This window comes from Glycine soja, chromosome 12 (assembly GCF_004193775.1).
Source record: "Glycine soja cultivar W05 chromosome 12, ASM419377v2, whole genome shotgun sequence".
NCBI lineage: Eukaryota > Viridiplantae > Streptophyta > Magnoliopsida > Fabales > Fabaceae > Glycine > Glycine soja.
Genome location: NC_041013.1, coordinates 35921562 through 35935011, shown reverse-complemented (window position 1 = coordinate 35935011; position 13450 = coordinate 35921562). Strand labels below are relative to the sequence as shown.

Here is a 13450-nt window from a genome sequence, read left to right as displayed (position 1 = left end):
AAACTAATATAATTTTTTTAATCTTTTAATAGTTATAGTGATTCTAGCTTTATGTTCTCCTATACTAATCTTTCTTGCAATAACATCTTCTCATTCTCACTTTTGGATTTGAACAATAGACTTGGTTTTCTGATTTTTTTTAATTACTACAATTATTTTATGATAAATCTAATGACATGTTTAAATGTGGTGCAATAATAAATATATACTAGAAGGGAGTAGTGAGAGTAGAAAATTGGTACGAGGGTTATTGAGTTATGTGAATAACGAAATTAAGGATGTCAGTAATAGAAACATTGTGTCGAGCAAGGGATGGACATAGTCTGCATAAGAAAAACATGATTAATCTTAGCACATAACACAAACATTAATTTAATTTAAAAAATAAAAGAAAAAGTACAGAGGGAAAGAATATATTTGATATTTTTTTATTCCAAAAGAATAGGACAAATATATATAACACACGTATATTAAAAAATATTAAAGAGAGAAGACGGTATGTGTGACGATGAGAGAAAATAAAGTCTGGTAACCAATAGAAAAAGAAAGAAAAAATCTAGTAAAATTCAATGAAATCTATCAAAAATCTTCTTTAAAAAAATCCATCAAAATTCATATATTTTTTAATACCAAAAGACTTTTTATGAGTTATAAAAAAAATCCCGATTAAATACAACCGGATTTTGTTGTCTTCCTTAAAAAATCTCAAATGTCTTAATTGAATAGCAAAATACTTATTTATACTATATAAAAATCATGATTGAATACCACAAGACTTTTTTTTATAAAATCCTGATTAAAAAAGTCTTTTAAAATCATTTGAAATTCTAATTCAATACACCCATAATTAAGTCTTAAAAACATTCCATTTCACTTTTAATTATTGCCTAAGCTTCTAGGATATAAAACAATACACACGATCTAATTATATTAATATTTTAAATTTATAATTAATATTAGAAATAAATAAATAAATATTATGGGTATATGATATATCAATATATTTTACTTTTCAATTTAATTTTATTAAAACCTTAAAATTCTTTTAGATTATAATTGTTGCCCAAGCTTCTAGGATTTAAAACAATACACACAATTTAATTATATTAATATTTTTAATTTATTATTACCCTAAACCTCTTAGTGTATACTATTATCGTTGTTACTACTCCTCCTCCATCACCACTACCGTCTCCAATTGCTCGTGCACCTATAGCAACCATTGCATGATCCCCTAGCTATAAACATCATTAGCGTCATTGGCAAGTTGACCAACCCTAACAAAAACAACATCGAAAGAAGCATAAGATCCTGAACACCAGAAAAAAGAGGCTAATGCATTGACCCAAAAGAAGGTCTCTACCATCACCATTTGGTGAGGTTGGATTTGACAACATGACCTTTCCCTCTCTTGTGCAAGACCTCGAAGTTCATACCAACACGTGATGGTAACTTCATGACGACTCCACTATTAGCCTCTGCCATCTTGATTTTGATGACCAACCTACTATGGTGCGCCACCAATTCATCAAAAGTGAACTTGACAAGAAAATTCCAAGTGAAGTTGGTGACATTGTTTTTGTCCATGATGTTAGAGATAAGGGGAGCAACATGAAGACTTAGCCTCGAAGCTTGAAGAATAGCTTGAAGAAGTTTTGTCTTTTACATGCCCAACTCTCTTAAGTGGCATTTCTATTTATTGTTGTATTAATTTTTTTGGTTGCAGCTGCGGGAACTTGCTTTGACTAACATTGGTTCGATTCACAAGCGTGTTAATCTGACCAAGAAATTGTGTGTTCACTGTTGGAAACCGGCAAGTGCATCGGATCGCGCAAGTAGTATAAAACGATAAGAACCAAGTATCGAACTCTCGGGGAACTTGTGTTACTTGGTAAAGCTATATTCAATAGGTGTTTAGTATGAAAAGAGATGTGTCAATTATGCACAGGTATGTAAACTAACTATTAAAAGGAAAATCACGTGAGTAAAGGTGTGTAAAGATAAGTAGACAACACGTTGGTCTTCCTATTAGGTGCCTGATGTTAAAAGGATATTCTCTACTTAACAATGCTCATGTGTTCTATGGTGTCTCCTGAAATGCTAAACCCCGATTTCTCATGATAGTCTAGCCTAATCCTGATCAAGCGTCGTCCTCAGATTCCTCTTATTGGACTAAACTTGACCAGAACCGCATTAAGACAAACAAACAAACAACTAGGTTACTATACCCCGATTCCTCGTGATAATACGATAAACTTTCCCCGTCCTATCAAGTTCTAAGAATCAGACCAGTTTCCATTATTGAATGATCCTAACAAAGCATGCATCTATGTGATCAAGGCAAAAACACACTGAAATGACGTACTGATAACACAGAGAACACATAAAGCATCATTAAATAGATATTTCGGTATTTACATCAAGTACCTACAAGGAAGAACCAACAGAGGATTTAGCTCTCCATATCTGGGAAGCTTCCTTTACAACAAAGAGAAGAGAAAAATGAAGGATTGAAGGAATACAAGTAGTGGGGATGTCTCCTCCACCTCTAGAACCTCACAATCACTCACAAACTCATCTCAAGCCCTCAAGACGGCTTCCTCTTCAGGCTCCGGTCTCTGCAGGTCTTCGCATAGCAAAATCTCTCAAACTTTCTAGATTCAGACCCTTCTCTCTCTAGAATCTCTCACATGCAAAAGCTCTTCAAGAAAATGGCCAAAATCCTCTCCAAAATCTGATTTAAGGCTTAAATAGGTGGCTTTGTTTGTGCTAACGCGCTTAGCGTGACTATGGACCGCTCAACGCGCATTAGTGGATTTCGGCTTAGCATGTGCTTTTCTCGCTCAGTGGATGGACTGAAGCGATGCGCTTAGCGGGATGTGCCTTGGGGATTGGATGTAGGCACGATTTGTGGCCGAACCAGTATAAATCTTATGTTTGTCTTCTTCTTCCCTACACTCTTTAATTTCTGTTGTGTACTTTTAATTATCGCTTTTACTTTTGGTTAAGTTTCTATTTTTGTTCTTTACTTTCTTAACTTAGTAGTAAAAGCCTATTTGAATCTAGTAACATTAAGAAGGATAGATTTTTAATTAGTCAAGACACATTCATAATTAATTCAACCCCCCCCCCTTCTTAATTATTCTGAGGCCATTTGATCCAACACTCCCTAGGATCTAAAGGCAACTTGCAGTATCTGGAGTATGTGGGCAAAGTCTCACCCTCTACCAACACCACGGGTGTCTCTAGGAATGTGTTGAGGCTGTCAGCATTGATCTTCACTAGGTGGCCTCTGACCCTGGCTTGCTTTGGTGAAGGACCATCAGAGTTGTATAAGTTTGCATAGAACTCTTTCACCAAAGCCAAATCTATGCTCCCATCAACCAAATTAGTGAGGCGTTTATGGAGAGTACGCCTCTCCAACTTAGTCTTAAAATCATCAAACTCAGTGTGGTAGAGCTCCTCCTTCCTCTCTGGCAAGATGTTTCTCCCCAATACATTATCCGTGTACCGGTTCCATGCATCTAAGGAGTGAAATCTACTTGTATCATATTGAGTTGTGGGTCTTGAACCGATACTCTTGCGTTTCCTAGAGGCCATCTGCAAATAAAGGGACCAAATAGTTAATCAGGACACAAGTTATTCAAATTCAAAGACTGAAAAATAAAACTGAACAAGGCATTGGCGGCTTAGTGAGACCTGGTCCGCTTAGCACGACTTCACAAAATAAACACAACCTCTTAGATACAAGGGGGCTGCTTAGCGGATGTTGCAGAAAAATTATGCTTTTCCATAATCGGTTTAGTTGGCCTCTGCCCGCTAAGCCTAATGATTGTCGCAACAGATGTGCGCTAAGATCTACAGGGTCGCGCTTAGCGACACCATGAAATTCAAAAAATTCACTAAGTATGGGGGCTTAGCGAGCCAGGCTCGCTTAGCCTAATGGCTGCCGCAATCAAATGAGCTTAGCCGAGAGAGGTTCGACTTAGGCACGACTTTCAACAAAAAAAATTGACTAAGTTACCTGGGCTTAGCAATTCAACCTCGCTTAGCCACAAGTATCTCAATAGGGGGATGAGTGTTCATCCTCGAAAGATGCACTCGCTTGGCGAGTTCGTCTGGAAATGCATAGATTCAAGCAATTTTTTATGAACTCGCTTAGCGCAGCAGGCGCGCTTAGCGAGTTCATCGCGTTTTCCAGAAAAAATGCATAAAACGAACTTCATTTTCTTCTCTTTTTGAGCCTCTAAAAGGCATTATTGAACATGCAAGACAATCAAAAATATCTACAAAGCACAATCATATATAAAGTCCTAATTTTTACCTAATCTAATATCATGTAAATCCTAAAGATTGAAAGCTAAAATCTATGGTTTTCTACCCTAAGGTTCAACAAAATAAAAGAATAAAGGGAGTAAGGAACTTACTTGTATTGTTGATGCTTTGATGCGTGAAGATGCAGAAGAAGGCGAAAATGCAGGAAATTGGGTGCGAGAGAGAAGATGCAGGCAGTTCTAAAAATTTTGGGCAAATGTGAGTGTAACTGACGTTACACTCACTTAAGTAATTTTCGAGCCTCTCGCTTAGCGAGCCGAAGCACTAAGCGAGCCCGAGAGACGTTTGGTTTCTCAAAGAGGGTCGCTTAGCGGAACCGTGCGCTTAGCCAAAACTTGAAATTCAAATTTCAATATTTTATTATATATATATATATATATATATTTGCACAGAGAAAGGGCTTGGCTTAGCTTGCAGATAGGCCCACTTAGTGACTTCTGCAGATCAAAAAACCCGCAACTCTCGCTAAGCCTGGTTCTGGTCTGGCTTTAGCTAAAATAATGCATCTTGATTACAGAGGGGTAGGCGCTTAGCAAATTATGGATCGCTTAGCGCTACTTTGGCTGCAAGGAATTGGGCTTAGCTGGCATACGTTCCGCTCAGCTCAATGAAACCCAATTCTGGCCGCATGGAAATGAGCTTAGCGGCGATGTGTCGCGCTTAGCCATAGAATACACTACGCTTAGCGAAAAGGCCATAGCTCAGCCTTGGCCAACTTAGCGGACCAAATCAGCCTGAGATGCAAGGGTTGAGCGCTAAGCGCGAGAGACTCTCGGCTTAGCGCATGACCAAAGAGGTGCTTAGCGCGAGGCTTGCACTTAGCGAAAGGACTGTTGTTCAGAAAAAAATTTCTAAGTTATTTTTCAGTCCCTTCCTCAAGAAATCAAAACCCTTATATCTATCATTTAAAAACAAGCTGATATATCCCAATGTAATGATTATGAAGCAAGTTCCACATGATACAATGCATAAAATAAAACAAACTAACATAGATTAGAACTGGGTTGCCTCCCAGGAAGCGCTTCTTTAACGTCATTAGCTTGACGCTTTTACCTCAATGGGCGAAATCAAATTTTGGTTCTTACTTCCAGAACCTCCTTACCCACTTCCATTACCTGTAAACAGACATTTTGTTCTGGAGCAGTCTTGTCTTCGACAAACAAATCAAAATCAATTTTCTGATCTTCAAAGCCCAGCTCCAGCTTCTTTCTCCCCATATCAACTATGTAGCTCGCAGTTAACATAAATGGCCTTCCCAATATTACAGGAATGTCATTATCTTCACAGATATCCATTACCACAAAGTCTTCCGAGAAGATAAAATGTTTTACTCTGACCAACACATCTTCAATTACTCCATATGGTTTGGTAATGGAGCAGTCAGCAAGTTGTAAAGTCATCCCAGTGGGCATAATCTCCAACTCTCCCAACCTTCTGCACATGAAGAGTGGCATTAAGTTAATACTAGCTCCCAGATCAATAAGAGCATTTCCCACAATGACTTCTCCAATTGAACAAGGAATGGTTACACTCCCAGGGTCTTTATGCTTGGGTGGAAGGATCTTTTGAATCATAGCACTACAATTTCCTTCCACAATAATGTTTTCCTGGTGAATATACTTGTGTTTCCTTGTTAACATATCCTTTAAAAACTTGGAGTAGAGTGGCATTTGTTGTAAAGCTTCTCCGAAGGGCATGGTTATTTCCAGTTTCCTGAAAATATCTAAAAATTTCGCCAATTGGCGGTCCTTCTCCTTCTTGGAAGGTACCACAAGATATGGTACTTTCGCACCTTCATTCACAGCTTTGTCTCTTTTCTTCTCTCTAACTTGTTCACTTCTACTCCTCTCTTCATTCTCATTTTTTTCTTCTTTTTCATTTTTTTCATTTTCTATTTCTTTTTCTACTTCTTTTTCTTTTTCTTGGTCATTTAATTTCTTTTTCTTGACCATTATTTGTTTTTTTTCCTGATTGCTTTCACCTCTCACATCATCTTTCTTTTTATCAGTACCTTTCTTTTCAGCAACTTTCTTCTTGGATACAACACTATCCTCATCCTCCGCCTCGACAAACCTCTTACTTCTTGGATAACAATGATTTGACATTGTTACCTGCATAAACTGAGTCAAAGTCTCCTCTAGCTTAGTAGTCCTCTGAAAGATGTTAGGCACTTGTTGGATTGGCCTGTTAGAAGGTCCACCCTGGTCTTTGTTAAATTGATTGCCAGGGTGCGATCTCCACTATCCTTGTTGGTTATAAGGACCCTGCTGGAAGCCTGAGAATCCTCCTTGAGTATATCCTTATCTTTGTTGATTTCCCATATAGTGAACTTCTTGAGTGTTTTCTTCAATGGGAATACATTGGCCTGTTTCATGAGCCTCACCACATATGGTACAACTTGTAACCTGCAAAATAGAAGAATGTGTAGGTTGACCAATAGATAGTTTAGTTGGCAACTTACCAAGTGTTTATGTTAAAATCTCAAGTTTCTTAGAAAACAACTTATTCTGTGCCAACAAAGCATCATGTGATGATAGTTGTAACAAGCTTTTCTTTGTGGGTTGATGAACTCTGTCGCGTAGAATGGCATGATCGTTGGCTGAAATATTCTCGATTAGCTCAGTTGCCTCTTTAGGGGCCTTCAGCTTTATTTTTCCCCCTGCTGAAGCATCTAGCAGTTGCTTGGTTTGTGGTCTCAGCCCATCTATAAACATATTCAATTGAATTGGCTCAGAGAACCCATGGGTGGGAGTCTTACTCAATAAACCTCTAAACCTCTCCGATGCTTCACTCAAGGACTCGTCAGGGAACTGATGAAATAAAGAGATTGCAGCTTTCCCTTCCGCAATCTTTGACTCTGGGAAATATTTTTTTAGAAACTTTTCAAAAACTTCTTCCTAGGTTTTCAGACTGTTACCCTTAAATGAGTGGAGCCACCTCTTGGCTTCTCCTGCCAAGGAAAATAAAAATAGACTAAGTTTAATAGCTTCATCTGGCACGCCTGTAATCTTTACAATGTTACAGATTTCAATGAATGTCGCCAAATGTGCATAGGGGTCCTCATTTGGTAGTCCTTGGAATAAATTCCCCTGTATTAAATGAATCAAAGAATGAGGGTAGTTTATGTTGTGAGCTTGCACTTCAGGATGTGCAATGCTGGTAAAGAATTGTGGCACTAAACTGCTTGAATAGTCCTCCAGGTAACTCTTTGTTGGTGTTCATCTGCCATGGAAACGGCTTCAGGTAAATAGGTTACAGATTCCCTTGATGATGGTGAGTCAGGTGATGAAGAATCAGAAAAATGAGTTTCTTCCTCAAGAATGGACGCTACTGTCCTATCTTGCAGTAATTTTCTTCTCCTCTCAGCTCTGTTCCTTCTCAATGTAGCTTCAATCTCCAAGTCCAGAGGAACTAAATTGCCTGTGGGAGATCTATGCATATAAAACACTAACAAAAACAGCAGTTATCCAGTTCAAAAGGAAAACAAATATGAATTGAAAGTAAATATTCACAGTTTATCAAAGAATAAAGAATAGACACCTAGGACTGAACTAACTCTCCAAATAGAAAGAAGTTCCCCGGCAACGGCACCAAAAACTTGTTGGAACCTGGCAAGTGCACCGGATCGCGCAAGTAGTATAAAACGATAAGAACCAAGTATCGAACTCTCGGGGAACTTGTGTTACTTGGTAAAGCTATATTCAGTGAATAGGTGTCTAGTATGAAAAGAGATGTGTCAACTATGCACAGGTATGTAAACTAACTATTAAAAGGAAAATCACGTGAGTAAAGGTGTGTAAAGATAAGTAGACAACACGTTGGTCTTCCTATTAGGTACCTAATGTTAAAAGGATATTCTCTACTTAACAATGCACATGTGTTCTATGGTGTCTCCTGAAATGCTAAACCCCGATTCCTCATGATAGTCTAGCCTAATCCTGATTAAGCATCGTCATCAGATTCCTCTTGTTGGACTAAACTCAACCAGAACCGCATTAAGACAAACATACAAATAACTAGGTTACTGTACCCCGATTCCTCGTGATAATACGATAAACTAGCCCCGTCTTATCAAGTTCTGATGTTCCCACTGTTGAATGATCCTAACAAAGCATGCATCTACGTGATCAAGACAATAGCACACTGAAATGACGTACTGATAGCACAGAGAACACATAAAACATCATTAAATAGATATACCGGTATTTACATCAAGTACCTACAAGGAAGAACCAACAGAGGATTTAGCTCTCCATATCTGGGAAGCTTCCTTTACAACAAAGAGAAGAGAAAAATGAAGGATTGAAGGAATACAAGTAGTGGGGATGTCTCCTCCACCTCTAGAACCTCACAATCACTCACAAACTCATCTCAAGCTCTCAGGACGGCTTCGTCTTCAGGCTCCGGTCTTTGCAGGTCTTCGCACAACAAAATCTTTCAAACTCTCTGGATTCAGACCCTTCTCTCTCTAGAATCTCTCACATGCAGAAGCTCTTCGAGAAAATGGCCAAAATCCTCTCTAAAATCTGATTTCAGGCTTAAATAGGTGGCTTTGTTTGTGCTAGCACGCTGAGCGCAACTATGGACCGCTCAATGCGTATTAGTGGATTTCGGCTTAGCGCGTGTTTTTCTCGCTCAGCGGATGGACTGATGCGGTGCTCTTAGCAGGCTGAACCCTTTGCTCAGCGTGCATGCATAGCTCATCCTTCTTCCAGATTCTTCCTTGCGATTAGCCGAGGAGATGGTGCGCTCAGCAGATGGCTCGCTATGCCAGCAGATTGGCTTAGTGAGAGGATGAAAATTAGCACTTCACAAACTTGCCTAATTAACCTGAAATTGAGAAGAAATGATTATTAAACACACAAAATGGGAGTACTAAGTATTTATTACCTATCTTTAACAAAAAGTAATTACAACACTACAAAATAACCATAAATTGGAGGAGTTTGATACAATTTACACAGGTTTTATACACAAAAGTTTGTCGTATTCATCGACTAACATTCACTATTGAAGAAATTTTGTTTGCAGTAAGGTATGTGATTAAAAGAGTTAACTTTTGACTCTTCGGTTTTTTTTTATAAATCTTGATTTTGGATCTTCGCTACTGAAGAGATACAAATATTGTTTGCTAAGCAACAAGAACAATTGAAGTCTATGCAGAGAAATCGAGGACCATGCTCAAAAAACTTCTCATGAAGTCTTGACTTTCAAAGACGTTGGCTTCAAAGACGGTTCAAAATTGTCTTTGAAAGTGGTTTAGAACCATCGTTATAAGGTCTTTTTGCAGTGGTACCACCATCCCCAACCTACCCCCAACACGTGGTATAAGCCTCTTTCATCTAATATGGAGTCACCTATTGGTGACATTTCACAAAATCCAGTTTTTTTTATGTATCCACCACTCCTAATCAACCCAAACATGTGTTATAGGCCTTCTTTATCCAATGTTGAGCCCGCTAACAATGAAGTGGAGTCACCAATTGGTCTAGAAAATATTCAACTAAATGAATGAGAAGAAAATTTAAGTTACAAAAAAACTTGTATAGCATTCTCAACGAAAGAGGAAACGATTCTCATCCGGTTGTGACTCAATGTGTCAAAGGATTCAATTATAGGAGGCAATCAATCATTAATCCAATATTGGGCAAGAACGAAGGAAGTGTACAACAATGACAAAGAGCACGCATAGTTTACAGAAAGGGAGGTCACTCAATTGAAATCTCGATGGAATTGAATCCACCCTCCATTTCAAAACTTTAGCGGTTGCTAGAAACAAGCAGTTACGCATAGGAAAAGTTAGAGTTCAGAGAAAGACGTCATGGCTGATGCACATATGATTTGCTCACAAGATACAGGTAAAAAATTCTAAGTAAAGCATGCCTAGTTGTTGTTGAAAGATGAAACAAAATTCGATGCAGAATTTATGGGAATTGAAAGTCTTCAAAGAGAACCAAAGTTTATGCCTCAAGTGGTTACTCATCATCTTCTAACCCAAGGACACCATTGAAGTTGAAGAATATGAAACGCCATCACTAATGTCTCACCCAATAGGACAAAAAACAACAAAAAGGAAGCACTTCTAATTAACAATTCGATCCGTTAGGCATAGAAAGTGTAATGAACGACAAAAATACCAACACTGCAAAACTTATTCAATTAAAGGAGTCATAGGAAATGTGTATGCAAGAACAAGAGAAGCATTTAGAGTATGAAATTCTCATGAAAAACACATCTCACATGTCTGAGAAGCAACTTCAAGACCACGAAAAGTATTGTGACTATAATAGGAAGAACCATGGGTTTTAAATGAATAAGTCAATGTTGTGTTTTATTTAATTTTAGTTGTCTAGGTTAATGTTGTGTTTGTTGTTTAATTTTAGTTGTGTAGGTCATTGTTGTATTTTTATTTTAAATTCAAATGTCATGTAATATTTGTCATTGACCTCGATCTCATTATAAAAAATACTAACAATTGCAAAATTAGATATTGGAAAACTAGTTGTTAAAAAACTAAATCATTAGAAAACTAGCCGTTATAAATCATGCATGTTATATAAATTGTGCAATCTTTTGTCATTCTCACCGCTTCTCATAAAAATCACCCATTATTCTTCTCTAATTTCCAACTCTTCAATTCACCATATAATGGATGGAAACATCAATTTAATAAACATGATCCACTGATTATCAAATTTTTCATACAACATATTTTTAGTTAAGACACAAATTTCTTCGCGTCAAATACACTTTCCCACTAAAGAAACATTATACGTACAAACTACTAAACTTAATATCCCACTCCATCAATTAAATTACTACTTTGACGGACAGAATAGGCATGTAACAATGAAAAGGCACGAAAGGCCATGCATAGGACTCCCCACAAAACGTCTCTTTCAGCCTTCAATTGTTTTTGCCACTTGAGACAGTGCAGTATAGGACGAACCACCCACCGACAAAGCCTTCAATGCACTTCGTTGCACCTCTTTCACTCTCTCCCTTATCTCATTCTTCTTCACATTTTCATTACCCGGAATAACCTCCCTCACCATCCGCGCTATCTCCTCCCTACGCACCACCTTCTTCGTCGGCAACACCGCAGTCCTCACGGCAACGCCCAACTCCTCCGACAGCAACGTCGCGTTCATCTTCTGCTCCGCGTAGAGCGGCCACGCAATCAAGGGAACACCGTTGGTCACGCTCTCAAGCGTGGAACCCCATCCGCAGTGCGAAAGAAAACCCCCAACAGAACGATGCTTCAATATGGTTACCTGTTGGGACCATTCTGGAACCAACAGGCCCAAATTGCAGGTCCTCGATAAGAACCCCTCTGGGAAATACATGAGCCCCTCATCCCCCTCGCTTTCACTACTCCCAGTGGTGAAGAAAGCCGAGTCCGCAGCTCCTTCTGTAGGTGCGCGCACCACCCAAACAAATCTCCGTTCACTCAACTCCAACCCCCAAGCAAGCTCTGTCGTTTGCTCATATGACAACGTTCCTCCGCTCCCAAACGACACGTAAACCACCGATTCATTGGGTTGTTCGTCGAACCACTTCACCAGCGACTCATTGGAAGAATTTTTTTCTAATTCAGACTCTCTCACTATGGGTCCCACAGCATATATTGGAATCTTCATATTCAGTGCCTCACTTAACAAACCTCCCTCCCTCCCTCAACGCTTCAAGGTCTTTATATTGAAGCTCTTCCCACGTGTTAACCAAAATGCCGTCGCTTTGCGTGATCCTGTTCCCTATTCCAAGAGCCTCTTTGTACTGCTGGTCGTTCCGGTCGAGCATGGGGTCAAACACGTCCTCCGGTCGAACCGCGTTGCAACCCGGGATTTTCAACGCTTGCTTTTGGTCAACGAATTCTCCTTCTATTTTCTCATCGAGCACTGGGGAATACACAAGCAACGCTAGCATCCAAGCGTGTGAAGCGTCGAAGACGTAGCTGAGAATGTTGAGTTCTCTTGCTATTGGAATGGCCTCGGTGCTGAAAATATCAAAGATGAGTGCGGAAGGGCGAGGGGTAATTTTGGAAATAATGGATCTGATGGCGGGTTTAGCTTCGCGCATCATGACGCACAAGCGAGTCACGTGGGTGGCGGCGTTTTCGTCGATGAGGCCAACGAGGTTTGGTGGAGGGATACAGATGACGTGGCAGAGGGAGGGAGTGAAGGCTGAGTTTAGAATCTGCGTTTCGGTTTTTGAGGTTTGGGAAGTAACGGCGAGAACAGTGACGTTGAAGTTGTGGTGAAGCACGAAGCGCTTTCCAAGCTCAATGACTGGGATGAGATGACCAAGACCGGGGCTTGAAACCAGAACCACGTGTTTGGGTTTATGCAGTTCCATGAAGCAATAATTAATATTTGAGAACAAGCAGTTTAAGCTCTGTTGACTGGGGTGTGATGTGTGTGAATAGGCTATTTAACTAGAACGCTTATATAACGACAAAAGATATACACAGATTTCTCTTAAAACATAGTACCGCACTAGTTCTGTATATTTTGGATAATAGTTTTAGGAAAAATGTTTATTAGAAAATCTGAAGTTTTCTATAACTTGATAAAGAAAGGAAGACATGAAAAATAGGCAAATTGCTCTCTTTGGGGTACTTTTACAAACAATTTCTCGAAATGGGATTGTTTTGAAAGTATTTCCTGCATGGGGCACTTTTGGACGTAAATGCATGGAGACACAAAGCAAACCACCACAGGAATGGACGAGTTTGCTGTGTCGTGATGGACTCGTCATCCCCATTGGCGATTTTGCCATGCATGGGGAACCGTCAGTCAAACTGACGAGTTCCACCAACTAGGCGCAGGCGTAGGAGGAGGTCAGATTAACTAAGTTTGTTTATCCTCTTTGTAGGACATTGCTTCCTTCCTCTTCCAATTACGTGGTTTCTCTCTTCTTGGTAAGTGTTTCTTAACTTGATAATTTTAAATATTTTTCTATATTATATATATATATATTCAAAAGATTAGAAAACTCTTCCGCCAAACCAACAACAATCCAAGATCTTCAAACAGAGATAAACAATCTAAAAAAGGAAGTAAAAGAACTTCATCAACAACAAGAAATTCATCAAATCATTCTTTCTCAACTTGAG

The 13450-nt window shown here is 39.0% G+C and overlaps 1 pseudogene; it reads right to left on the bottom strand.

Moving 5' to 3' along the window:
* Positions 1 to 11000: 11000 nt before the first annotated feature.
* LOC114379470 lies at positions 11001 to 12736 on the bottom strand (annotated as a pseudogene).
* Positions 12737 to 13450: the final 714 nt, after the last annotated feature.